Source organism: Caretta caretta, chromosome 7 (genome assembly GCF_965140235.1).
Source record: "Caretta caretta isolate rCarCar2 chromosome 7, rCarCar1.hap1, whole genome shotgun sequence".
In the NCBI taxonomy this organism is placed as follows: Eukaryota; Metazoa; Chordata; order Testudines; family Cheloniidae; genus Caretta; species Caretta caretta.
Window position 1 is genome coordinate 64673141 of NC_134212.1, and position 26810 is coordinate 64699950.

The window sequence follows — 26810 nt, forward strand, 5'->3', positions numbered from 1 at the left end:
CAATTCATAAACATAAAAAGGTAATACCCAGCCACGTTATTTTGCTAAGCTGGAGTTACAATGTAAGTGCTGAATCTGTCAATGATTTAAGTAAACCAAAAAACTCTAACAAAAAGTTGGCCTGGAAATTCACTGTTACGATATATACTTAAGTCTCCCTGCTTCAAAAAAAGTAGGAAGAATGGAAACATGTATTTAATATCACCGTTGTTGCAGTGCAAGAGTTAGGCTCAAGGACTCCATTTCCCCCTTGCGATGGCAGTATTTTTTAAGCAACTATTTGTCTAGCCATGAGGCCAAACGAATTTTGCATTATAAATTTTGAACAGCCATTAGACTTTGGGCAAATTCTGCCCAGACTCTGACTTTATGTCTCAGATCCACAAACAGATTTTTGACCTTCTGTCATTACTCACCTGGACTAGACTTGAATCATCCAAATGCCACCAACCCTCACCCCTCCCAATCACTAAGAGTCAAACTCATTCCTGCTGTAACTCCATTGCCTTCTCACAGCATGCAAATTGGTCCACTCAGCTGAAGTCATTCATACATTCATCTGCTACTGACTCCAAAATGAGTTGATACTGTATTTCCCTCTGCCCCGTCCTCAATTTTGGCAGAATTAATAAGACATCAGAGAATCCTTACATAAATGTATATCACTTCAAAATGCGATGTCAGTCCCTTACCTGGATTTTTGCCCCTTTCTTGATAGTAATAATCACCACTATCAAACTAGCTTTAAATATTTTAAAATATTAAGTGCACTAATTTTGGCCCCTCAATTGTCTAACACCGGTTTGGCACATGGGAGCACATGGAATGGGTCTCCAGTTCAGCTCTGTGCTTCTGAGTTAGCAGGGCTTGGGAGAGCTGTAGGAATTACTGGGTTCGCCTTTCTGGGAAGGGGGATAGAACTCTGTTTTGTTCTGAAGCTACTCTGGCCTTATGGCTAAGATCAAGTGTGGTGTCAATTTGACACACACTCTGATGCAACAAATATTGCTGAGAGATCATCCTACCTCTGCAGGGAGATGAATTTGTTATGGTGGGCCTTCTCCACCTCTAACTCTTGCGATCCTCTAGGATACTCCAGCATGAACTGTACCCTGCCATCTGGAAGAAAGCTCCCAGCAGCACAAGGCCTGTGAGGATGGGCTATGTAAAAGGGAAGGAAAACTGTGGAGAGGGGCTCTGAATGGTGATGGGGAGGAGAGGACAAGTTGTCTCAATGCCTTCCAGAGATTTGAAAGGCACAAATTCCCACGGGGGAATTTAAGCACAGCAATACAATTCCAGTCAACAATGGTGATTCAGATAACAAACAGATTTCTTCAAGGCAGGTGGAAGTGCTGGGTATGTCAGAGTGTTTAGTTTCACTCAATGTATTCCTTACTCAGTGTATTGAAATCAGTTCTACTGTGCCAAAAAAGCAGATTGCATGCCCAGTTGATTTCTGTATGATAGTCTCTATCATGGCCAAATCCCACGAATGAGTGACAGCCATTCAAGAACTTTTATTAACATGCTACCTCACCCACTCCCTGTTGCATCACAGCTCTATGCCATGCTCTGACTCACACTGGCCTACCCAGAATTTTCCCAGGAGCCCTCCCAAGACTCAAAAGAGCAGGCAGATTAATTATGGATTGAGAGTCCTGGCTCTGCACTTTGCAAGAGGCAGGAATGGTACTTCTGGAGACGTGGACGCTAGAATTGAGCTGCCTTCTGTTGTTGACTCCTCTGTTAGTGTTTTGTATACTTCCATGTTATGCAGTAGGGGGCATGATGCAACACACCAGCTCTTCAAAACACAAGTGGCAACAGACACTGAGAGAGCTCTGTATGTGCACCAATGCAGCTGAGGCCACTGGAGAATCACAGCTCAGCGTGACTGGCACCAAGCCTTCCAACTTCACACTGATTTGAGGGTAGAAAAGGCTAACCTTCTCCCCACAAGCCCTTGAGGCATTGGTGGTGGACAGTGTTAGCATGAGACACCACTGTCCAGACCATCATCAGAGGCCTCTCTTTTCTCCTTTCCCTAGAGGCTTTTCTTCCCAGTCCGACACGGTGTCCACTACACATTTTTCAATGAATCAGGCCCTTCAGATTGTAGAACTAGTCGGTAGCATCCTGCCAGCTCAGAGGAAAATGTAAAGACTCAGTGTAACATGCCTCTAAATGCATGACTCCCTCCACTCTTCCCTAGAAGGCTATTTGTAGCCACCTCTCTCTAACCCCTCAAATATTTGTCGTCTTAGGATGGTGTTAGGAGATTGACGTAAAGGTGGCATTTCTGTTAGGCACAGACTGTCAGGAGCTCTGTGATTGCACATTGCACACACAGTGCATTCTGTATGAAATGCGGGACACGTTAAAGGGATTTTGTTTTCTCCACAAATGAAAAATAATCCTGAGCTGTAATATTTCTTCCTCTATGGTTTTGGAAGATGTGAGAAATGTCCACAACTTCATTTCCCTGACAGTGCTCAATTTGAATTGGCTATTTAAACAACTAAAAAATCTGGAATATTTTTAGCAAAAGAAAAATCAGAAAATGTAGGGATCTGGGGTCTGTATCTGTCTATCCACCACCCACAAAGTCCTTATTCCAAAGTCCTTATTCCAACCTGTTTGCAGCCTGCTTCCCCACCCACAGCATAAATTTTAGATGCTGTTTATTGTCTTCCACCAAAAAAAGGCGAAGGAAAACTAAACTGTTTTATCAGAACTTTCATTTAAAGGCATGGAAAACTACAAGTGACAGCTGTGCAGATTCAGTGAATGTGACATTTTTGAATTTCTCCAATTTGACAAGTAAACACCTTAAATCGGTAATGCTATATGCATAATACATGGCCTGTATTTTGACATCCATCATCAAATGCTGACTTGAGAAAATACAGGTTGTACATCAAGGAATAGCACCCAGAAAGCAGGGAGAAATTCAGGTCACACAGTATTAGGAAAACTATTTCATTACAGAACCAGAAACAAGATCCATTTTTGGCTGTGAAAAGATTCAATTTCTTTGCACAGAGCCTTCATGCTTTCCTCAGAGCCCTTTTTCACTTTCCTTTTCATATTGCATTTTCTCCTTCAGTTCTCCAAATCGTGTTCCATTAACATTCATAAACCCAGTAAACCAGGGCAGGTGGTTATAGTGATTTTCCTAACTGCAGTGCCATACTTGTTCTACAAACAACATCAGGGACCTGAGCTACAATTGTAGGATAGGGTGAAATTCACATTGCCCATGAAATCTGTGTGAGATAACGTAATGGCAGATGGAGAAAGATAAAATCTCTCCCCACAACTAGGAGGTAGGGTGCTATTTTGCAACTAGTTCATGGCAGCTTCTACACCTAACTATGAACCAGCAGTAGCAATCATCATAGCCTGCCTAGTTTATGCAGGGCTTGGGGCCACTGAATCAACAATAGATGATCCAGTGGCTGTATTCTAGCTACTCCTCAGTCTTCCCACAATCCATTACTACATATTCCTGGAGACAGATTGGCCAGTGAGCAACTTAGAGGAGGGTCCTTCCCCGTGGGGCAATAAACATGTTGGATTTATAGAACTGCTTGCAGAAGGTTTGCCAGAATTTGAATTCAGTAACAAATTTGGCCCTCGGATGTACACTGCAAGGCTTCCACTGACTTCATTGGGGTGAGTGCATGTCCAGAGGCACAATTTGCCCCTTTTAATTTATAACATGCTTTCCATTCAGAAGGATCACCTAGTGCCTTACAAATTGATTTTACTAACTCTCTAGGCAAGTAATCATTTAATCCAGAACTGAGGTACTCTAGGGTGGAATGCAGCAAGTGTTTAACAGCACACAGTAACGGAACATGGTTTTTAAGAGAAGATGAAAAGATGAATATTTATTTACCTGCAACTGCAGGTAAGCAGGATTCAGTTTTCCAAACTGAAATTTAACCAGATTGCTAGGGCTAAAGGCTATACTCTTGCTTGTCATTAAAATGCCAGGCATACCTCTGGTGCTCTATAAAAAATAATACTCTAGGAAAGGTGCTTGGGATTTATGAGGTAATAGTCAGATTAAAGACTGCAGAAACGTAATTAAAAAAAAGTTATAACTACTGAGAACTATTTGAGAAGCAAGAAACAACAATCATATTTTGAATATTGATAATCAGCATGCAAGTGGTGAGCTTCTAAGCAGTGGATGGACAAGATACCATGCAGGTTATGTGAGAAAATAGAGCGAGAGCCATTAACCAGAGACAAACAGACAGAATTGTCTTACAAAGGGACCTCACCTTTTGCCACTGTTTGCTGACATTGCACAGTAATATTCCATTGAATTCAATGGAATGATAGACTTTACCTCTTATTCTCCAAACTATAGCCATTTGGGCATAGCTGAAAAGTTCAGCAGCAGTCATGCAGCTAAAGAGCTGCTGACATTCATGGGAATATGTTACAACCATTCAATTTAGAAACAATTCTAGCTGCAGAGTCCCCTGGGGCCGGAGACAGAGTTTTGGTTTGAGCACAGCGCTGGGAAATCTCGAGTTCTAATCTAAACAGTTTTGGTGTAGCTTCGTATTTAGTCAGGGTTCAGCTATAAAACAAAGATCAGGATCTGGGCTGGGATTTCAACACCTCTGAAGTCTGGAAGTCACTCAGTCCAGGGTTATGGGTCAGGCCATCTCTACTTGAAGTGGTAGAAACTACAAACACAGAAGTTTTACTTTAGGTTTTTACTATGGGACAGAACAGCGTCACATCTGGCTGTTAAGTTCATAGGCTCCTAGGAAGTCTTTTCTCAGTTTACATTTACATAACATTGTCCTTCATGAGTTTCACTTTGAGTTTCAGGTTCAAACACAAAAATGCAGAGCAAAACCCATCTGAAACTGTCCAAGTTTTGTCTGATTTTTGGCTCAAAACCATGCAAAACCACCCATAATATCCACTTGGAGCCATAGAGCAGGACACGTTTACCAGAAGTTTACACAAAATGTAAAACCACAGGAAGGGTTTAGATTTGCAGAGCTCCGTTTTGGAGCTCTCTGTCTGCTCTCTACTGCTCCCTTCCCCACACACTAATTTAACTAAGATGAGATGCAGTCCTCTGATGTCTGCTAGGATGGGATTATTATTCCTGGAAATGGCAAACACGACCAATGTTCCCCCAGATGAACTTTCCACACTCTGTGGCGGCAAGCACAATTTTACTGAAATTACAATTCCTTTTGGTAAAAAGGAAACCAAGTGAAAGTTCACTTGTTGACTTTCTCATCCAGATTTTTCAGTGCTACAGTTTCCAATTTTTGAAAGGATCTGATCACAGTTTTGTCTAGGTCACTGAATTTCTTTGCCCTAGAATGTTTTTTTTTTTTTGTACTTGATAACTCCAAGTACACAATACAGCATTCTTACTTGATGTGGATTGGCATACAAAATGTACTTTGGGAGTCATCTTATTCAGTTTCTAATGTCTAAGGTAATAAGCAAAACAACTGTATTTCCCAGTTTTATTACTTTTACATAATAAAACCTGGAAATACAGTTGTTTTAAACATTCCCTGCATTGCATGAAGAGCAAAACGGCAGGAACCCATGAAGTCATAAGGAGAGGCATGATGATTAGATTGTTAGTAAACCTCCGTCACATAGCTGCCTCCCTACCATGTCTTTTACAAGTACAGCAAATCTCTTATGGAGATCTGCAGACAGAATAGGAGACTCATTTTGTGAGGCGAAGTTATTTGTAAAGTGCACTGAGTACCTCTAACGTAAGGCACCACAGAAATGCAAAGTATTTTCATAATGCAGAGTTGGAAGATTGTAAGATTGCTGGTGCAAGTAACCACAAGAATGATGAAAGACCAGGGCATTTCCAAATTATAGCACAGTCTGGATCACATCTTAATAGTAAGACTGGCTTCTGGCTATTTTCCCTCTCCCATTTGCAATCCCATGATCCGCTTCCAATTCACAATGAGGTAATATCCCTCTGCAAACTACAGCTGTTGCCTTCATGGAAAAAGCATAGTATTTACGTAGTTGCACAGTCTTAAATGCACTATGGATTTTACACTTTTTAAGAAAGTTAATTGCACTGCTGTCTTTTCATGTAATTCCTTTCCAGTCTGTTCTGTTCCCCTTTCTACTCCCCTGTACCTGCTTCTTTAACACTGTGCCCCCTTTCTCCTCCTGGCCTTTTCTCTCTCTTGTTGGGGTCTTCTCTCTGGTGGATGCATTCTGAGTGGACAGCTCCTATTTCCTCACCACCCATGTGCCAGCAACAGCTGGATTGGAACCAGCTGTTTTTACACATATCCAGGTTCTTTTTTGCCATGAAGAACCCCAAGAGCTGGAGAAGTAGCTGGAAACAAGGAGAGCCAGTACCCCGGCCATTCAAGCTTTCCTTGGACCAGTAGCAAATGCAGTAATTCAGAATGCTATATATGCCATGTGGCTGTTGATTTAACATTTCTGTGGGAAATCAGAATCCCTAACTTTTTTCCTATTTAAATTCTCAACCTTAATGTTCGATCTGTAGTTTTTCCTCTTACTCCCCTTTTAACATATATTGGGTTTCTAGAGATTGGGGTCCATTGCATGTGGGCTGTAACACTGTTATTTAACTTTTTACTGGGTTTAAAGTTAGAAGCATTTCTTTAAGTGCAGAGATTTGAAGCTATATTGCTTATTGACCAAATCCGCTCTGCTTTATTCACATGAGTGATCCTGTCACAGTTAGCCTTGGTGTTGGAAACCAGTGTGCTATGTTAAACTAGTAAATAAATTAAGCCATATCAGCAGGTTTGCAGAGACAGGTATTCAATAAGAAGTTGTAAAATAGAAAGCTTCCAGTTTAAAATGACCTATAAATATATGTTCGGGAAACATCGTACATTACATTATGTACCAGAGAAAGTAAGTGTCTCCTTAGTGAAAAAGAGGAGCAAAGCCAGATGTGATAGCAAGCAAAGATCAATAAAAATATTTTGATAAATATATGTAACAATGCTGTTTCACTCATGATTGGCAACTGCTGAAACATAAATTATACAAATTTCCCATAGCTGCTTATGGGAAAATTATGCAGATTAGCATTTGATTGGGTTTATACCATGAGACTCAAATTTGGACTTTTAATCTATTAAGCTCTGATAAATGAGGAATCTGAATAGCTCCCCTGAGCAGCAACAGTAATAACCACAGCAGTCATTTTTTGCAACATGTATTCTGACAATTTCCTTAGCGGATGAAACTAAGAAAACTCCACGTCTCTGAGTACAATTACTTCGTAACTTCTGCAAAAAGTTCAGGTGTATGTAATTGGGAAATGGATTCTTGCAAAGTGCATAAACAGACATTTTGTGAACATCAACATCTGTCACTTTATGCTAGCAATATTGTTTTTCCATCAATTTGGGCTTATTTATGGTTGACTTTATGGTTGACTTCCTGGTCTGCATGGGTGAAATAGCAGACTTGTAAATTACTAGAGGCAGACCTGAGCTGGAATCCTAGAGTAAAACCCTATTATGTGCCATATTTGATGGGTCGGAACCAAAATCCCAGATCCAAGCCTGCTCAGAGTTTGGGACAGTTTGGATTCAGAGCAAGATAACTTCTAATACGTACACCAGCTATTCTCCATAGGCTTCCAGGCACACTTACTATAATCTGTATACAGGGGTCCAAAACTTTTCTCCAACCTGCAGTAGTATTATAAAACTCAACTGCCAGCAAACGTTGCCGACCAAACAGTGGATAGCACCAATATTTCCGTTCTGTTAGAGATTAGGCCCATCGTTTAAATTGTTCTTTGCTTTGTACCTATGTCTCAGCCAAACACTGTGACCAGTTTTGGTAGTCCAGATATCATGGAAGTGCATAGTCAAGTGCCAGTCAAGAATTTTTGGACAATGAGATAAAAGGCCCAGCTTGAAACACCCAAATATTGTTCCCTAAAGCTAAATGATTATACAAAAAGGATTAGCTTTTTTGTGGGAGTAGTTGTGAAGAAAGGCACAATGATGCAGTATTTATCCCCATCACTTTAGCTTTCAGTGTATCCCCATCACTTTTAGCTTTTCGGTTGGACTAACACCAAGATTTTGCACAAAGCCAGAATTCCTACAGACCTGCTGTCATAGTTTAGAGAAATACATCCCATGGCCTTTTCCACTCAGATACTGGCTTACATAACACAAAGGCTTCAGAACATCTGTGCTGACTAGGGCATTTAGCATTATATTATTCACTTAAAAACTAATGCTAAGGCTTTCTGAGCTATGTCAATGATACAATCCCAATACTTTAACATAATGCTATCACGGAATATTTTCACGTAGCCTATGATAAATCAGGTGGATGTACTGCAGACAGGAACGAGGAAGGACAGGGGAATTTATTTGTCATCCTCTTTAAACTTAAAACTTCTTGCTCAAGAATGGAGGTTTGACTCTAAGAGCCCCGCATTGCCCACTGGAATCAGAACAGCAACTCCTACTAGGCCTAAGAAACTCACTACACTTAACAATGCTGTCATGGTTTTTATCAGCGGTAAAGAACATGGCTGTGAATTTTCATATGATACCTTATGCAGTCATCCTAATCACCATGAGATGTCTATACGGGTAACAATTAAAAAGTTGTAGGCACATACTAAAAATATGCCCAAACCATGTGTCATAAATATAAAGGGAAGGGTAAACCCCTTTGAAATCCCTCCTGGCCAGGGGAAAGCTCCTCTCACCTGTAAAGGGTTAAGAAGCTAAAGGTAACCTCGCTGGCACCTGACCAAAATGACCAATGAGGAGACAAGATACTTTCAAAAGCTGGGAGGAGGGAGAGAAACAAAAGGTCTTTGGGTCTGTCTATATGCTGGTCTTTACCGGGGATAGACCAGGAATGGAGTCTTAGAACTTTTAGTAAGTAATCTAGCTAGGTATGTGTTAGATTATGATTTCTTTAAATGGCTGAGAAAAGAATTGTGCTGAATAGAATAACTATTTCTGTCTATCTTTTTTGTAACTTAAGGTTTTGCCTAGAGGGGTTCTCTATGTTTTTTTTTTAATCTAATTACCCTGTAAGATATCTACCATCCTGATTTTACAGGGGGGATTTCTTTATTTCTATTTACTTCTATTTTTATTAAAAGTCTTCTTGTAAGAAAACTGAATGCTTTTTCATTGTTCTTAAGATCCAAGGGTCTGGGTCTGTAGTCACCTAGGCAAATTGGTGAGGCTTTTTACCAAACCTTGTCCAGGAAGTGGGGTGCAAGGTTTTGGGAAGTATTTTGGGGGGAAAGACGCGTCCAAACAGCTCTTCCCCAGTAACCAGTATTAGTTTGGTGGTGGTAGCGGCCAGTCCAAGGACAACGGGTGGAATATTTTGTAATTTGGGGAAATTTTGACCTAAGCTGGTAAAGATAAGCTTCGGAGGTTTTTCATGCAGGTCCCCACATCTGTACCCTAGAGTTCAGAGTGGGGGAGGAACCTTGACATGGTGGCATAGTGGTGGGATTAACCTGAAATCATTTTGAGATCCAGTTGAGATTTTTTGAACTAGAAATACAGATTTTAAAAAGGAAATTTTTTTTTCCTTTGGAAAGGAAGTCCAGAAAGCAGCTGAAACTGAAAGCAGCTTGTTTTTTCTCTGCTTTGTGGCCAAGCAGAGACAAAAGGGGATTATCTTTGTGAATTGCAGGTTTTCTTTGCCTGGAGGCAGGGTACTTAACTCCTGCAGGGAAATTCACAGTCTTCCAAGGCAGAGTTTTTTTTTTTTTTTCTTTCTTCCTAAAAGTAAATAGGGGGTGTGTGTTCTACCCATTTGCTTTTTCTTTGGGCTGGGTAAGCAGGTTTCCAAGTAGTTGGAGGTTTTTTGCTTTAATTTGGGCCCAGAGCAGAGACAAGGGAATTGTCTTTTTCTGTAGGCTGACAATCACTATCAGAGAATAGGTATTCTATTCCAGCACAGCAAAATTTTACAGCCAAGTTTTGTTTGTTTATTTCTAAACCTCGGGTGTAAAGTTAGTTAAAAACAGAGAGGTTAGAATGACCAAATCTGCAGCTCGACTACAGCTGGAATTAGCCAAATTTCAGGCTGAGGAAAAACAAAGGGAACATGAAAGACAGATAGAACTCATGCAGCTGGAGAAGGAGGTACAGGAGGCTGCCCACAAGAGGGAAATGGAGGCAAGGAAGCATGTGGAGGAGGAGAAGGAAAAAGAGAGGAAGCATGTGGAGGAGGAGAAGGAAAAAGAGAGGAAGCATGTGGAGGAGGTGGAGAGGATAAAGGCCCGGCAGGATATACCAACAAACCCTAGCAATCCTTCTCCAGGTACCACTTCCCATCCCAGAAAGTTCCCCACCTACAAGGCAGGTGATGATACTGAGGCCTTCTTAGAAAATTTCGAAAGGGCCTGCCTGGGGTACAACATCTCTACTGACCAATACATGGTAGAGCTGAGGCCGCAGCTCAGTGGACCCTTAGCTGAGGTGGCAGCTGAAATGCCTAAAGAACACATGAACAAGTATGAACTGTTTAAATCCAAGGCAAGAGTCAGAATGGGGATAACACCCGAGCAGTCTCGTCAGAGGTTCAGAGCCCTAAGGTGGAAACCAGACATGTCATTTACCCGACATGCCTACCACATTGTGAAACATTGGGATGCCTGGATATCAGGAGCAAGTGTTGAATCTCCAGTAAATTTTCCCTTCCTAATGCAAATGGAACAATTCTTAGAGGGTGTTCCTGAGGAAATAGAAAGATACATCCTAGATGGGAAACCCAAAACTGTAATTGAGGCAGGAGAGATTGGAGCCAGGAGCTGTGCACTAGCTACGCGCCAACGTTCTCAGCCACCCCAGGACTGACTGAACGGGCATACCACTCCATTGATACAGGTAATGCTCACCCAATTAGGGTCCAACCTTACCTCTCCTCTAGCTAAAACTGCTATAGAACGGGAGATCCAGGATATGTTACAGATGGGTGTAATCCACCCCTCTGAAAGTGCATGGGCATCTCCAGTGGTTCTAGTTCCCAAACCAGATGGGGAAATACGTTTTTGCGTGGACTACCGTAAACTAAATGCTGTAACTCGCCCAGACAACTATCCAATGCCACGCACAGATGAACTATTAGAGAAACTGGGACGGGTCCAGTTCATCTCTACCTTGGACTTAACCAAGGGGTACTGGCAGGTACCGCTGGATGAATCTGCCAAGGAAAGGTCAGCCTTCATCACACATCTCGGGCTGTATGAATTTAATGTACTCCCTTTCGGGCTGCGAAATGCACCCGCCACTTTCCAAAGACTTGTAGATGGTCTCCTAGCGGGATTAGGAGAATATGCAGTCGCCTACCTTGACGATGTGGCCATATTTTCGGATTCCTGGGCAGACCACCTGGAACATCTACAAAAAGTCCTTGAGCGCATAAGGGAGGCAGGACTAACTGTTAAGGCTAAGAAGTGTCAAATAGGCCTAAACAGAGTGACTTACCTTGGACACCAGGTGGGTCAAGGAACTATCAGCCCCCTACAGGCCAAAGTGGATGCTATCCAAAAGTACTAAGGGCCCCAGACTTTGACAAACCGTTCCTAGTAACCACAGATGCGTCCGAGCGTGGTGTGGGAGCAGTTTTAATGCAGAAAGGACCTGATCAAGAATTCCACCCTGTAGTGTTTCTCAGCAAAAAACTGTCTGAGAGGGAAAGCAACTGGTCAGTCACTGAAAAAGAATGTTACGCCATTGTCTACGCTCTGGAAAAGCTACGCTCATATGTTTGGGGACGGCGTTTCCACCTGCAAACCGACCATGCTGCACTGAAGTGGCTTCACACCGTCAAGGAAACTAACAAAAAACTTCTTCGGTGGAGTTTAGCTCTCCAAGATTTTGATTTCGACATCCAACACATCTCAGGAGCTTCTAACAAAGTGGCTGATGCACTCTCCCGTGAAAGTTTCCCAGAATCAACTGGTTAAAATTGTCCTTGAGATGTGGAAAATATTGTTAGTCTTTATGTACTTGGTAGTATATTTAGAGATGCATGTGTCTTATTAACTCTGTTTTTCCTAGAGCTCCAGGAAGAAATCCCAGCCAGTGTTTCACCCTAGCTGAGATTTGGGGGGCGTGTCATAAATATAAAGGGAAGGGTAAACCCCTTTGAAATCCCTCCTGGCCAGGGGAAAGCTCCTCTCACCTGTAAAGGGTTAAGAAGCTAAAGGTAACCTCGCTGGCACCTGACCAAAATGACCAATGAGGAGACAAGATACTTTCAAAAGCTGGGAGGAGGGAGAGAAACAAAGGGTCTTTGGGTCGGTCTTTGGGTCTGTGGTCACCTATGCAAATTGGTGAGGCTTTTTATCCAACATTTCCCAGGAAAGGGGGGGTGCAAGTGTTGGGAGGATTGTTCATTGTTCTTAAGATCCAAGGGTCTGGGTCTGTAGTCACCTAGGCAAATTGGTGAGGCTTTTTACCAAACCTTGTCCAGGAAGTGGGGTGCAAGGTTTTGGGAAGTATTTTGGGGGGAAAGACGCGTCCAAACAGCTCTTCCCCAGTAACCAGTATTACTTTGGTGGTGGTAGCGGCCAATCCAAGGACGACAGGTGGAATATTTTGTAATTTGGGGAAATTTTGACCTAAGCTGGTAAAGATAAGCTTAGGGGGTTTTTCATGCAGGTCCCCACATCTGTACCCTAGAGTTCAGAGTGGGGGAGGAACCTTGACACCATGAAACCAGGTAGGGCTGGTAAACAAGTTTGCCCCAGCCAAAGGAATGTTGATTTGCCTGTCTGCTTAGGTCTCAAATGTAAATGGAGCAGGATAGGCCAAAGACAATGGAAATTACATTTGCATCTGAAATCAACAATAAAATAAAATTCATAAGAGGATGAGAAAAGGGGACTTGGCTCCAGCACTCTGGGGAACAAACAACAAGAACACTTTTTGAAGAGTTACTGGACTATAAGAAGGGGGTGTGCGGAAGACATTGTGGTTATCCATCACTGATAGAACAAAGAGATCAGCAGCGCCTTTTGTAAACATGAATGGAGGATACCCAGCCGTGTGGGTTGGTGACTTTAGTTGAGAAACTGCATTAGATAGGGATTGTAGTCTGTTAAGTTGTGGTCACTAGAAAGCATGTTATAGTTTTCTTTTATTTGTAACCACTTTCTGTTTCTACTATCTTTGCTTATTATCACTTAAATCTCTGTTCTGTTTAATGTATTGCACTTGGAAGAACTTATGGTAAAACCAAGAATAAGTTTATTAAAGTGTGAATCCTCAGCTGATCTAATAGGTTGTATGACAGTGTATTCTGTCTCTGTGGAGGCAACGGATTTGGCAATTTCTGTGCGTGTCCAGACAGGGGCTGTGTACTGCAGGGGAACCCTTTTCAAGAAGGTTTGGGGATTGGACAGCATCTGAAGTTAACCTGCAAAGCAGAGTGAAGGCTAGTAAAGGTTTTCAGGAGCTAACAGACAGGGGCACTGGGGATCAGAGATTAGCTCCAGCACGTCTCTCTGTCTCGCTAAGGCAGGGGGTAACAAGTTGACTCATAGCCTTGAACTCCCTGAGGAACCATTGCAGGAGGCACCACCACATGGAAAATGAGTGCTCTTGTGAAAACTTTAATTTGGTCATGGAAGAGCACCCAACTTACACAATTTGGAATGAATGTAATGAGACCTTGTTGGAGAGTCAGGAAATATTTTCGCAATATCTTACACAAGGTGCATTCCAAAGGCAAAGATATTTGCACTTCCGAATTATTTTTATAACCTCCATGTATAAAAGCTTTCTCTGTCAAAGATAATATAACAGTATACAGACAAGAAGTGATCTCCATGAAAAGAAATTATGCCCATCCTCTACTGCAGAAGTGCACACTTCTGGCTAAACCTCATATTTACTCTAACCTTGTCCTGTATTGTTCAGCCCAATATATTATCTCTGTACATTGGATCATATTCCACGGTTCTGGAAAACTCCAGTCTCAATACCCAATATTAAAATTGATGTTAGCTACAGTAACTGTTGATTATTACTGACTGCAACATACAAGTAGCACACAATGCCGTTTTTATTTTTAAAGCTTATAGTCTAAAACGTGACTATGAAGATTATACAATTATGCCCTCTGTGGGAAGACGGGCATACACTAGAGTAGCCTTAAGGGTGATCTAATCTACACTGGCCCTAGAATCAGGGAGTAAGAAGGGTGCTCTCTCCAAGGAGCAGCCAGACCATAGAATAGTACTCACAGATGGCATTATTTGCTGGCTTTAACATCTGTTTCCCTCATTCAGAGGCTCAAAGCATCCAAGAATCGGGCCCAATGTTTCTAACAGCTCGTGTTGCAAACTCCACACTAAATCTGAAAATTAAGCACTGTTCTTTCTGTGTCCTACAACCACAGCATAGCTACAATTTTGCTGATGATGTAAAATCAGAAGTGAATTCAGTATTAAAGGCAGCAAGAATTATTACTACGTTCGTAATTATTTATATTATGATAGCCCCCAAAGGCCCCAACTGGAATTCTGGCCCTACGCTTCTGATAGCAGACAGATTTAGCTGAGATTTACTCCTCCCACTATTGAGATGCTGCAGTTGTGGGACTGATGTCAGGGTGAAAGCCAGGAGAGTCTATCATTTCATACCCAGGCTATACCCATATCTCAGTGATGTTTGCCCTAAGATAACACACTAGTTTACCTAGACTACTGTTGGAACTTGTTTGTTTTATGATAAATTCCTGACATCTCAATGTTAAATTGGAAATTTCAAGGTACAGAGCATAACCGTGACCATGACAACAAATTTTCAGCTCTGTTTTATAAGTGGATTGAAAAAAAATGCACTACATAAATTCTCTCCTAGGACATTTGTGACATTTGCTTCCCATCAAAGGCATGCCTTTTACGTAGACATATTATTTGGAATACGGATATATGTGGTCTTGTGATGGATCTACTGTGATGAAGAATAATAGCTATTATTGAGCAAGTGTAATTTCTTGTATTGTACTTTGTAGATGATGGTTCATCATCAATTATTTGGTGCAGTGACGACAATGAACTGCTCTAGTGAAATTGTTCAAGCTCACTCATCCATATATGTATTATCTCTGCAAGTGCTAACAGTTGTCAAAACTCATTTCTGTCAATATAGTGAGATGACATGGCTTGAAGATACATTGGGAACCAATATGTCTGCTAAGAACATATCACTTTTGCAAAGTAACTTTTCTGAGTATAACCATAACTTTATAATTAAATCTAATTCAGCAGTTAAAACTTTCAACTTTATGCTTGATCACACATGGAGTAAATGACAGGTGCTGTATACTGGGCCAAATTCTGGTTTCCATTACACATATCAATGGAGTTGCACCAGTGTAAATGAATGCAAAATTTGCTCAGTTATACCAAGACAAAGAGAAAAACATGACACTTAAGCCTGTAATATAATGTCTACTAATAAAGTAACAGGAGACCTCATATTGCAAAATTCACACTATTTTGGTTCCCATTATGCTAATGTTTCCCAACTTCATTGAATATTAATCACAGAAATTCATGTAGCTCCTTAAAACAGTAGAGTGACTGAAATGATACCTACCTTTACATTATAAAGAATTTCCTAATATCCTTATGGGTTGGGTTTCTTAGCATCTGTCATGCAGTTCAAATGCCTTTTTACATTTAAAAAGTGCATGCAAAAACATCTCTGCATCAGATCCCCAGTTGTTTCGCTTATTTGGGATCCATTGTCTGGCTATACCAAAAGAAGGACAGGAGACATTTGCCATGGGTTTAATTAGGCCACATCTTTATTATCAGATATCTGGGACCACCCAGCAGATAAAAGTGTACAGTGCAGGTAACCCCATGTTTATTCCGTAATTATCCAGGGGGCTTTTACCAGCTCCCCCTCTTTTTCCATCCAGGTCTCTCCAGCAAATTGATTGCTGGCACCTTACCATCCACCCCCTTGTAGAAGGGTTAACGTGGGCTATAAGAATGGGGGGTTGGCTCCCTGCTGTACCAATCATAGGAGTTCCCAACCACACCCTGTTTGTTCCTTTAAGTCCTTTTTAAAGCCTTTTAAAGTCCTTTTCCAAGCCATTTATTCAGTCACTATATACCTTTCCTATGAAATACCTGCACTGGACATCCACCACAAGGAGGTGTCAGCAATTAGCTTGGCTGCCTCCTCCCTAAACCCAGTCAGGTTCCCAGACATCTTTTACTGTCCCCCTTTTATATTGGCCAAAACAAATGGGCTCCAAAGCTTTACAGGGAACCCCATCACCAGAATTAGCCCCCCCCCCCCACTTAAAAGTATAGGGTGGTCAATAACCAATGTAGTAGAAACCAAACTGGTAAATGACAATAACAAAAAAAGCCATAGTATAGTCTTAATGTAGTGAAAATTAACTGACAGGAATAAAATATTTGCCAAGGTATCAAGCACAATAACATCATATTGAAAACACTTTCCCAACAAGCAATTTTTGAATTTATTGTAAAAGTATAGGCTATCACTTATGCATCTAAATAGAGTTTAAAAATGTACACCAGCATAATCTCTGTAAAGCTTTAAACTACACATATTCATCTATTATTATTTATAGCACCTAATGTGTTAACTGGAGAGGAAAATGGATAGCTAAATGTGTGTTAGCTTGCTTGTTTTACTTACAGTAATGACAAATGCAGGTGAGACTTCTGTCTTTTAAAGTAGGGATTTCTAATGTTTCTGAATTTCATTGTCCATATTCCCATTATTTGATACAACTATAAGGATAAAATTTAGAGATGGGCTGGATCTGCAAAATTCAGATCCAAATGTGGATTTTTACATGTTAGAAGAAATTTCAGGACTGCTTGGATTTGGAGTGGCCTGTTTGAGAAAGATGGCGCAGTGTAAAATTAGAAACCAAAGCTCTGCACTGGGATTTTGGCTCATGCTTAGTCTAGGTCATACTGTACTAATATGTAAGTTACCACCAGAAATCAAATGTCAAGGATGGCTGCCATAAAACCCACATTAGTTCTGGAATTCTAGGTTGGATGGATGACGGAGGCCATAAAAATAAATGTAGACATTGTTTTCCTGCAGATTTTTCTGTTTTTCTATAATTTATTCTTTCATTTCAAAGCCTAATTACTTGTAAAGGTAACTGTAACTAGTAGCCCAGGAATGTAAAAGGCATCATGAAGTTAGTCTGGCTGAATGGAATTGGATTTTTGCTAGGGCAACTGTAGAATTATTATCTGATGCCTGAAGGAATAAGATTGCTCCAGCATCTTGATTATAGCTCTAACCATTTGCATTCCCACCCTGGAGTTTGAGTTGACTGGACCAGGGCAGTTAGGGAGTTAGGATTTCACTCTTTGTCTTCACACCATGCTTACTGTTGCCTCTATACAAATAATTATACACACATATAAGTGTGTTGGTGTGTATAAGATACACAGCTGTAAATAGCTATTTTAATTATGTAAGATGAATACATGTGCCCAGAGTGTCAAATTAGATAATTATACATACTTGTGTGTATGTATCTATATAGAAAGTTAAAATTAAGATTACACTAAGATTTCATTGTAACTATTTTTTTACATTTTTCACTTAAACAAACAAGCAAAACCAACTATCCTTCAATCACAGCTCACAAATTTCTCTCTCTCTTGATCTTTAAGTTTGAGAAAATTCCTCCAGCCATTTTTGAATTTTTGGAGGGTGAAAATATAAAACAAAATCCAACACTTGTACAGCATGTTAGTGGCATAACTCAAACATAGCTGAAGAAAAAAGTAAATCCCAAATTTAAGCTACTTAACCCGTAGCTAGCTAATCATCCATCCTACATGCAAAGGCTGCAGGCACATATCAATGCTTTGAGGGCATATTACCTTTCAAGAATTGGGGAGTTTAAAAAAAACAAAACAAAACAAGAAAAGAGTCCTTACATATTAGAAAGCTGGGGAATTCAGAGTTAAGGCTGTACTGCTCAAAGAAGCCAGCCAAACCACTTTAAACTCTACCTTCAGAGATACATAAACCTTTATGGTTCCTCCATAGAGTATTGGGAAATGTGCACCACAAGATAGATTAAAACATTTGTTTCATACATGGTGTTCATAGCTCCAATACCAAACGTGTTGCTTTGTCACCACATTAACATTTGTTCCTTTCCTTAAGTGCAGCAATTCTGTGATCTGGGCACATGCGGTTTGGAGGCGTACGAACTCTGTGTCTTGTGAAACTTAGGCCTTGTCTATGCTTAAAAATTAGGCTGACATAGCTACAGCGCTCAGAGGTGTGAAAAATTCATACCCCCTCAGCGCCATAGCTATTCTAACCCAATCCCTGGGCGTGAAGAAGGCCATAAAATGGCACAAACACTCTATGATAAGCATTAAGGCATTCTGGGTTTTGCGTTCACTGATCACATCAAATTTGGTCATGGCCAGATAAGGGAGTGAGAATTTCTGATTTTTGAACTGCTTCACTCTGGGGGTAGAGAAAAGGGTATTTTGGGAGCCTTGTTTGAAAAGTGCAATTTTAACTTGCTTTCCCTGGCGAGGCTGCTGTTTTAAACTCTAATGTTAAGCACTCAAATTAATTATCTCTGCGTGCAACTTTAACTGCTCCTTAATGGAATTCTTTGGTGTTGGCATTCCCTTGGGACTAGGGAGTGAAGGAAGCTTGGCAAGGGATGGACATGGAGCCTTCTCCTCCCTTCTGACATGTGTGGGAGGAAAGGCTTGCAAATGCACATCTTTATCAACCCCCTGCTTAATGCTGAGAGACTTGTCAGGTATTCTACAATCTCTCCAATCATTTGGTTTGTAGGAGACCTCCAACCCCCTTGTCCTTATAGATCTTTAAGCATGGGTTCCCATGCTAGCCCCAGGATATTGGGAGGGGGTATGTAGGAGCTGATAGGGTAAATGTGTGGGGGAGGGGAATGGGGGGTTGAGAAGCAGCTCAGTGCTGCACAGAAGGTGGAGAGAAGCAGTGCTTCCTTGACTTCCAAAGCAGATGAACTTTCTGTGGTAGACTCCAGTGAAAGTCCCTTGTGATGAAGCACAAGTGGTGTCTTGGCTGGAGAAGTTTGGCAAATGTTAGACCTTCCCCTTTTCCTTCTCCTGCTGCACCACTGGTAGCTTCGGAGTGCCTATCCTCTCACAACTCTCAGATAGAGGCCTGTTCCCCTGGAAGTCCTCATATCTCCACATCCCTTCTCCAGAAACTTGCTCCCATTATTACTTCCCCCACCAGAGACCCAAAGATTTCATAGGGGGCCGTCAAGAGCAGAGGGACGCACCCAGGAGCCAGTTTGGGTTGCAGGAGCAAAAGGCTGAGGGGTATGCACTAGCATTTCTCCTTCTTTTCCCCAAAAGAACCACCTGTGGTTTACCCAGGTCATTGGTGGGACAGGCAATGGGACAGGGAGGGCAGCAGGCCTATTGAGTAATGGGGAGAGAGCAAGTGTCTTGGTTGGGGGCAGGCAAGCTGTTGTATTCAGCGGCATCCAGGTAGAGAGGGGGAGCACTCAGGAACAGTTAGAGTGTGAAACAATCACAAGAGAAGCACTGGTGCTTCCTTGCCTTTTCCACCAGACAAACTTCCTGTGGTTCGTCAGAGGGAAGTTATCCTCTTGTGGCTCATAACAGGACGTCAGGAGTAGGGCTGGCCAGAAAATAAGAATTCCATTTCACACAAAAACTTGAGGTTTCAGGAGCTCTGCACGGACAAGGGACTAGGTGAGAACTGGGCTTGGAGGAGAAGTTGAGAAAGGCACCCCTTCCCTTCCTCTCCTGCCGCCACTCTCAGGTCTGTGGGAGAGAACCCCCAGTGAGCCTCAGGAGGTTTATTCTACACATCCCCCACGTGATCCTTTGGGTGGCAATGCTCTTCTTCCTTATTCACATGTCATCTTACAATCAAGTTACATTGTGAGATCTATTTGCACAAAGAAAATGGCTAGAGACATGTTTTTCTTTAATTAAATTTTAGGTTTCCAGCAGACCTTGGTCCTATATGAAGCTCACTAGAGCCTACTATGCCTACATTCGATAGTGCTGTTACAAATTTAAAAATGCATAATTTTTAAAATTAGTCTTTAATCAAACAAGTTTCAGTTCTGGTCAGAAGAAATAAGTAAGGGGGATCCAGTAAGGCACTCTCTCTCTCTCCCAGTCTTTCTCATTTTCTGCTACAAAAATACTGAAAAATGAAAACTTCAGAACTGTCTTTAGGACTGTTAAAGCTCAATTTTTAGCCATGGTATAATTACAAATAATGTCATAATTCTGGAATCTTTAGGTACAATTTTACCACGAAATCTGAACAAGTGTTGAAGCTGATGAGAGTTTTGTGGAATTTAAAGAGAGTGTGTGTGTGTACGCATGTCTGTGCAATGAGGGTGTAAACAGGGAAACAAAATAGCATTTTAATAGAGTATCTGAGGTTTATCTACTTCCCTACACACATTTCAAAATAGGCAATTTGGTAAATTATAGTCACATATCACAGAAATGTCTGATTGAATTCTTCCTCTAAGAAGCAGAGCAGTTTAAAGTTTAAAGCAGCTTTAGTTTAAAGGCCCTGTTAAGAATTGATTTCAAAATGAGGAAAAATTAGATATAACAATTCAACAACGATTTTGACATAGCCAGAGTTACTTCTGACCAGGCCAAAGTTACTCTTTACAGAAGGACCTCTTTTTAGTAGGAAACAGGAACAGGAGCACTTCAAAAATCTCTGGCCTCTTCCAATGTGGATAGTTTTTTTTAATACTTAGCTTATGATTCAAAATATCAGATGGTTCTAGTATAGGGTCATTTTACAATCATTTTCTGAATGCATACAATATTTGTTACAAAGAATATCTGATAAAACCCTAATTACATTGATCAAATTGACAGATTTCGATCAATTTTTTCCCCCATGACTTTTTCTTTTTAAAGTTTCCTGGCTACCTTTGCCTGCAGTTTGTGATTTGCTCTAGGCCACAGAGAAAGTCATGGTAAGAGTTGGTAATACAACCAAGGAGTTCCTGACTCCCAATATTGTACTCAGACTGCACCTCTCTTTTGAAAGTTTATTCCTTGATGGCTTATCTGCCTAAGCTGTTGGATGCAAAAAAATTAATTAATTAAAGAAAACCTCCATTCCCATCTCAAATGCTTGAGAAAGACTTCCTAGCCAAAATACCAGTGGGTTTTGTCTTTCTTTCATTTCTGTAAAAAGAAAAGGAGTACTTGTGGCACCTTAGAGACTAACCAATTTATTTGAGCATAAGCTTTCGTGAGCTACAGCTCACTTCATCGGATGTATACTGTGGAAAGTGTAGAAGATCTTTTATACACACGAAGCATGAAAAAATATACCCCCCCACCCCACTCTCCTGCTGGCAATAGCTTATCTAAAGTGACCACTCTCCTTACAATGTGTATGATAATCAAGGTGGGCCATTTCCAGCACAAATCCAGGTTTTCTCACCCTCCTCCCCACACATACACATACACATACACATTGTAAGGAGAGTGGTCACTTTAGATAAGCTATTACCAGCAGGAGAGTGGGTTTGTGTGTGGGGGTGTGTGTGTGAGAAAACCTGGATTTGTGCTGGAAATGGCCCACCTTGATTATCATACACATGGTAAGGAGAGTGATCACTTTAGATAAGCTATGGCCAGCAGGAGAGTGGGGTGGGGGGAGGTATATTTTTTCATGCTTTGTGTGTATAAAAGATCTTCTACACTTTCCACAGTATGCATCCGATGAAGTGAGCTGTAGCTCATGAAAGCTTATGCTCAAATAAATTGGTTAGTCTCTAAGGTGCCACAAGTACTCCTTTTCTTTTTGCGAATACAGACTAACACGGCTGTTACTCTGAAACCTTTCATTTCTGTATATCTGATTGTCTCTGTTGAAGTTGCTTATTTTCTTTTAGGCGTGTTGATCATCTAGTGGTATTTTTACTTCAACACATTTTCTCTGTGAGCCCTGTAATTCTTCCAAGCCCTATTAGCACACACTGCTGCTCAAACATAATGGAGTCAGTCAACCCCTATGGGCGCATCAACCCATGTAAGAAGGGCATGCTGTAGTTGATGCTCTCTGCTACTGTGTGTGGGTAGGGGCTCACCAAAAATAAAATGTAAAGAAAATACATGCTGGTAAGTTTTGTCTGTCAAACGCATGTCTACTGTCTTGCCTTTCATCACTAACCTCCAGTCATGCTCCCCTGCTGATACCAGAAAACACTGAATTATTTAATGTTACATAAAAAGTTAAAAACAACAAATCAAAACAGCCAAACCTAGAATCAACAAGCAGAATGCCTAAATGAAACAATCCATCTCTACTTTGTACTTGTGTAAGGTCTAAATCAAAGTGTAAGCTTTTCAGAGCCAGGTAGTATGCCTGTAAAGGTTCAGGTATACCTATGGCACTGTATAAATTACATATAAAAACAATTAGACAAATTCTGGACCCACTGAATTCAAAAGCAAAATTTCCATTAATGGCAATAATACCAGATCAAGTCAAATAAGAATAATCAGATACCCAGAAATACGACTCAACAGCACACTCCATTCCTCCTACTGCTTTAAAGAAGCTGTTTTATAAAGGTGTAGGAATTTATTTCAGTTTTGGTTTGTAAGAATACTGAGCTCTGGAAAATGCTTGATTCAAAGCACAAAAGAAGTTGATTTGCAAATGCAGGTTGATCTTTGGTGTGAGTTCAGTCTGCATACACAAATCTGCAGTGGCTCTTTCTTTCTTTCTTTGTTTTTGTTTTTTTGGGTTTTTTTTGTTTTTTTGCATCTGTGATTTGTTCCTCAAAGATTGGGGTTTTTTAAAATGAACATTAGCTGTACATTTTGAGGTAGCTGCTCCCCAATGAAATTTAGATTCAAACCATATTTTGCTGTACAAATCAGTATGGTCAAATCACATGGCTTTTTCCAATATTGCCATTAGTTCAAATTCTGGTTCTTGCAAGCCAAACCTTGTCTCTGGTTCCAAGTGACATTGGATCATTGGAAACTTGGTTAATTCAAATAAGGCCTTTGGACAAAAATTTCACCTCTTTCAAAGGGTTTGCACTGAACTTATTAAGGCTCAATGGCAGTTCTACAGCCAAATAGCAGGTATTATGATTCACTCCCAGCACTGGATAACAGACCAAAGAATTAAAAGGACAGATGCCTGGATTAAAGTATTTTGATCGCCTATGGATATTTAATGGATTGGATGGACTGTTCTTGATGTTGCACTAACCAAGTTAGTCTCTCTTAAGCCTTCCAAACTAAAGAGAAGTATAACAGTGACACTGTACTTTCCTAAAACAATTGCTCCAATGGATATAAATAACCATTTATTAAACAAACAATATGTGCCAAAGTAAGGGAAGATACCAAAATTATGCTTATGAGGCTCATGAGGTACTGCACATAACTATCTCGTAATCTTGTAATATATTATCTATATGTTTCATTTTCTTGAAGTTATCTTCATAATCAAGATGTTATCACTACTATCGTGGGCATTGGAACTATTTTTAATTTAAATTTAAAGAGCAATTAAAGAAAGACAATGGATACACAGGATAATAAAGTAAGTGATTAGCAGCATGCAAATGACATAGGCTTAATGATAATAACATTCTATTCTCCAAAGGGCCTGTCGAGAGAAACCCTTCCTACATGTGGTTGTTCAGCTAATGTGTCTCAACCTACAATTACAACATTGCTGACACCATTAACCACTGAAACAACATCACTTCATGAAATCCTTGTTGTCTCATTAAAATGTAAGGGGTCAGGTAATTTACCAGCTTTGTATGTCTAGTTTTGTTGTTGGCAATTAGCAAGCATTACCCAGCAAGGACTCCCACTGGGAACTAGAGAAACTTTGTGAAATATTAAAGGAAACTCTTTATATTTCACTGGAAATTGAAAATATTCACAGGTATGCCCAGAGCATACCTTTGTATTTATAGAGCTGAACAATACTACCTTTAAAGGGTTTTAATGTCACCAAAAAGATTGGTGATACAGGACTATTTTGGAAAGTTAATTGCCAGTTTAAACAGAAATGCTCCTACATAATTGGATCTAAATATGTCTCTTCCCCTGACATAAGCAGCTTTTACAAATATAGGGACAGTGCAAACAAACTACCTAATACAAAACTTCCAGTTTTGAAACTATTTAAAATTTAAACTACAAAATTGTTTATTCAAAAAATATATTTATTTTTTGTTGAAATATGGGGAAAGCAAATACACCCTAATGCCAATACTCCCTTTCTTCCTGCTAATTGAAGCCTCATAATCTTCATTTAAAGCAGCCACGATGACAATTACTGTTAGTTCATATGTTGTCCAGGAGCAGAATGGTATCTTATTCTTTAAATGGAACTTTTAGAACATAAAACACATTCCAATAAAAGTGAACAGAAAATTATGAATTCATTAAACTACTTTGGTATCTTGTGCTATATATAATATTTATATTCCAGCTACTCTAAAATATGCTTTAATATCTTTAGGCAACTATAAGGACTTAAATATTTATAAAATGGCTAAAGATAAAGTATAGCCCTCTTATTCCTACATACAGATGATGTAAAGCATGCAATCAAAGACAATAACACTTTCAACCCATTTGTCATCTTAAAGGAGACTTACAACTTCAGATCCCTTGTGTGCAATCTACATAAGAGTTGTTGCCTACATAGGCAACTCCAGAGGAGTTCGCTCCTTAAAAACTACCAAGAGTGCTATACTTCACATAAAACAGGGTTTTCTGAAAATGGACACAAAACTATAAATTTGCAGGCAAAACAGCTCCAAGTGGGGCTTCAAAATACTGCTGTATTTATCTCTAGGACATCTGGGAGCAGGAAGCATTTTGATTTAATATTTCATAACATAGAGGCAATTGCTTCCTTGCCTGGTGTATAATTAATGCTCATAAAAAGAGAGGTTTTTATGTTCACTTTTTTATTTCTCAGCATCAGTAATGCGCCTGCGCAAGCACGCAGACACACCTATCGCTGCATAATATGGGGCTTGCTTTGGAGACTTTGAACAAAAAATAATAATTGGAAATGAGGCACAGTGGATTTATAATGGTCCTGGGACTATTAGTCGCATTTATAGTTTAAGTGTGAAATCGCATCTGATGTACCATGTTGTTTCCTTCCTTTGTCCAGTTTTATCTTCCTATAGACCCAGGAGGAGGAGTCTGAAGCTAGGGGGAGAGATGTAGTGGCTGTGAAACTTAGAAGGCATTTGGGCCAGGATTTAGCTGCATCCCTCAAATACAGGCAATGAAAGGGGGTCCATATAACATATCCCTCCCTCCTTCTCCCAACACAGCAGCAGGACCGAAAACTTCCTGACCTATGTTTTTTTCCCCCTCGCTCTCCAAGGAGATATTTGCAGAAGGCATGAAAGTGCTCAGGGTACCTGAGTTCAGGCACCAGAGAATCTACCCAGTATACTAGCGTGCAAGCTGCGGGGAAAGTACAAAGAAGGGATAAGGGTCCTGGGTGGAAACTTCCCTCCTCCCTGGGGTTTCTTGTAAAGGCTGGAGGACCAGGACATTCTGTTTGAAAAAAGAAAATGGCTATAATGGGTATAAAGCAAGAAGTTAGCCCGGCTGAATGTATTGCCTCCTTCCACCCTTTGTCTGTCTTATCTGTTTAGGCCCCAAATCTTGCAAAGACTTGCACACATTTGACTAGTTCCACTGAAGTCAATGTACTTACACACTTAAGTCTTGGTAGGACCGGGGCCTTAGACTGTAAATGCTTCAGGGCTGTACTATGTGTGTGTGTGTGTACAGTGCCTAGCACAATGAGGCCCTGATCCCAGCTGTAGTCTCTACTATAAATAAATAAAATTATAATAGCCAACCAACCCAACATCTAGAATAAGGATGAAGCCAAAACTGTCTGGGCTTATTTTTACATTTGTCTTGTAGGCAGTTAATGCTCTGTTATTTTATTGCTATTTAGAAGACCTGGAACCTGAATAGTATTATATGTGAGCAAAGTGCTGAAGTGGGGCAGGTGCTGAGAAATTTTGAGCATCCCTAACATTTTATTTCACTGAGGATGCCCAGCTCACGACTTTTGGTATGTTTATTGCAAAAAAGAACTGCAAATTGACTATTGAAAAAAACCCAACCTCTGCCCAAGTTCAGCTGGCCAGTGCGGGATTAATCAGTAAACTCAGCAGGAGATCCCTATCGGAGTGTTTTGGGATACCTTAAGGAAAAGGGAAGACATCCATGACAGTAAAAGTTCCAGGATCACCCATGAAAGATGCAATCCAAGAGTGTTCTTAACTAGGCGTGATCCTCGAATTAAAGCTCCTAGCATCGTTCATGTGTGATCCTAGCATTTTTGCTAGTAAGGCTATAGGGGCATTCTGGTTTTGGTTATGGATATAATTTTCCAAATGATCTGAGTGATTTAGGAGCCTAATTCCCATTTTTCAAGAGACTTGAGCATTATGACTTTCAATGAGACCAAGCTCTTAAGTGCTTAAGTCACTTTTGAAAATGGGACTGAGGTTCCGAACTCACTTAGGCCCTTTTGAAAATTGATCCCAAGAATTTGTGTTTGGCTACTTTACTCATTTGTTTTTAATATTCCATCTACCTGGGATAAGTGCACTTTTCTATAATGTGGTATAAATCTGAATACATAATAAATAGTTGACATTTTAATGTGAGATTCAGAAGTGTTCAGCTTTGGCCT

General features: G+C 40.5%; 1 protein-coding gene across 41 annotated transcripts in view; it reads right to left on the minus strand.

Moving 5' to 3' along the window:
- Positions 1-26810, minus strand: part of KCNMA1 (potassium calcium-activated channel subfamily M alpha 1) — an 873358-nt gene that overhangs the window by 35968 nt on the left and 810580 nt on the right. The window lies entirely within an intron of this gene.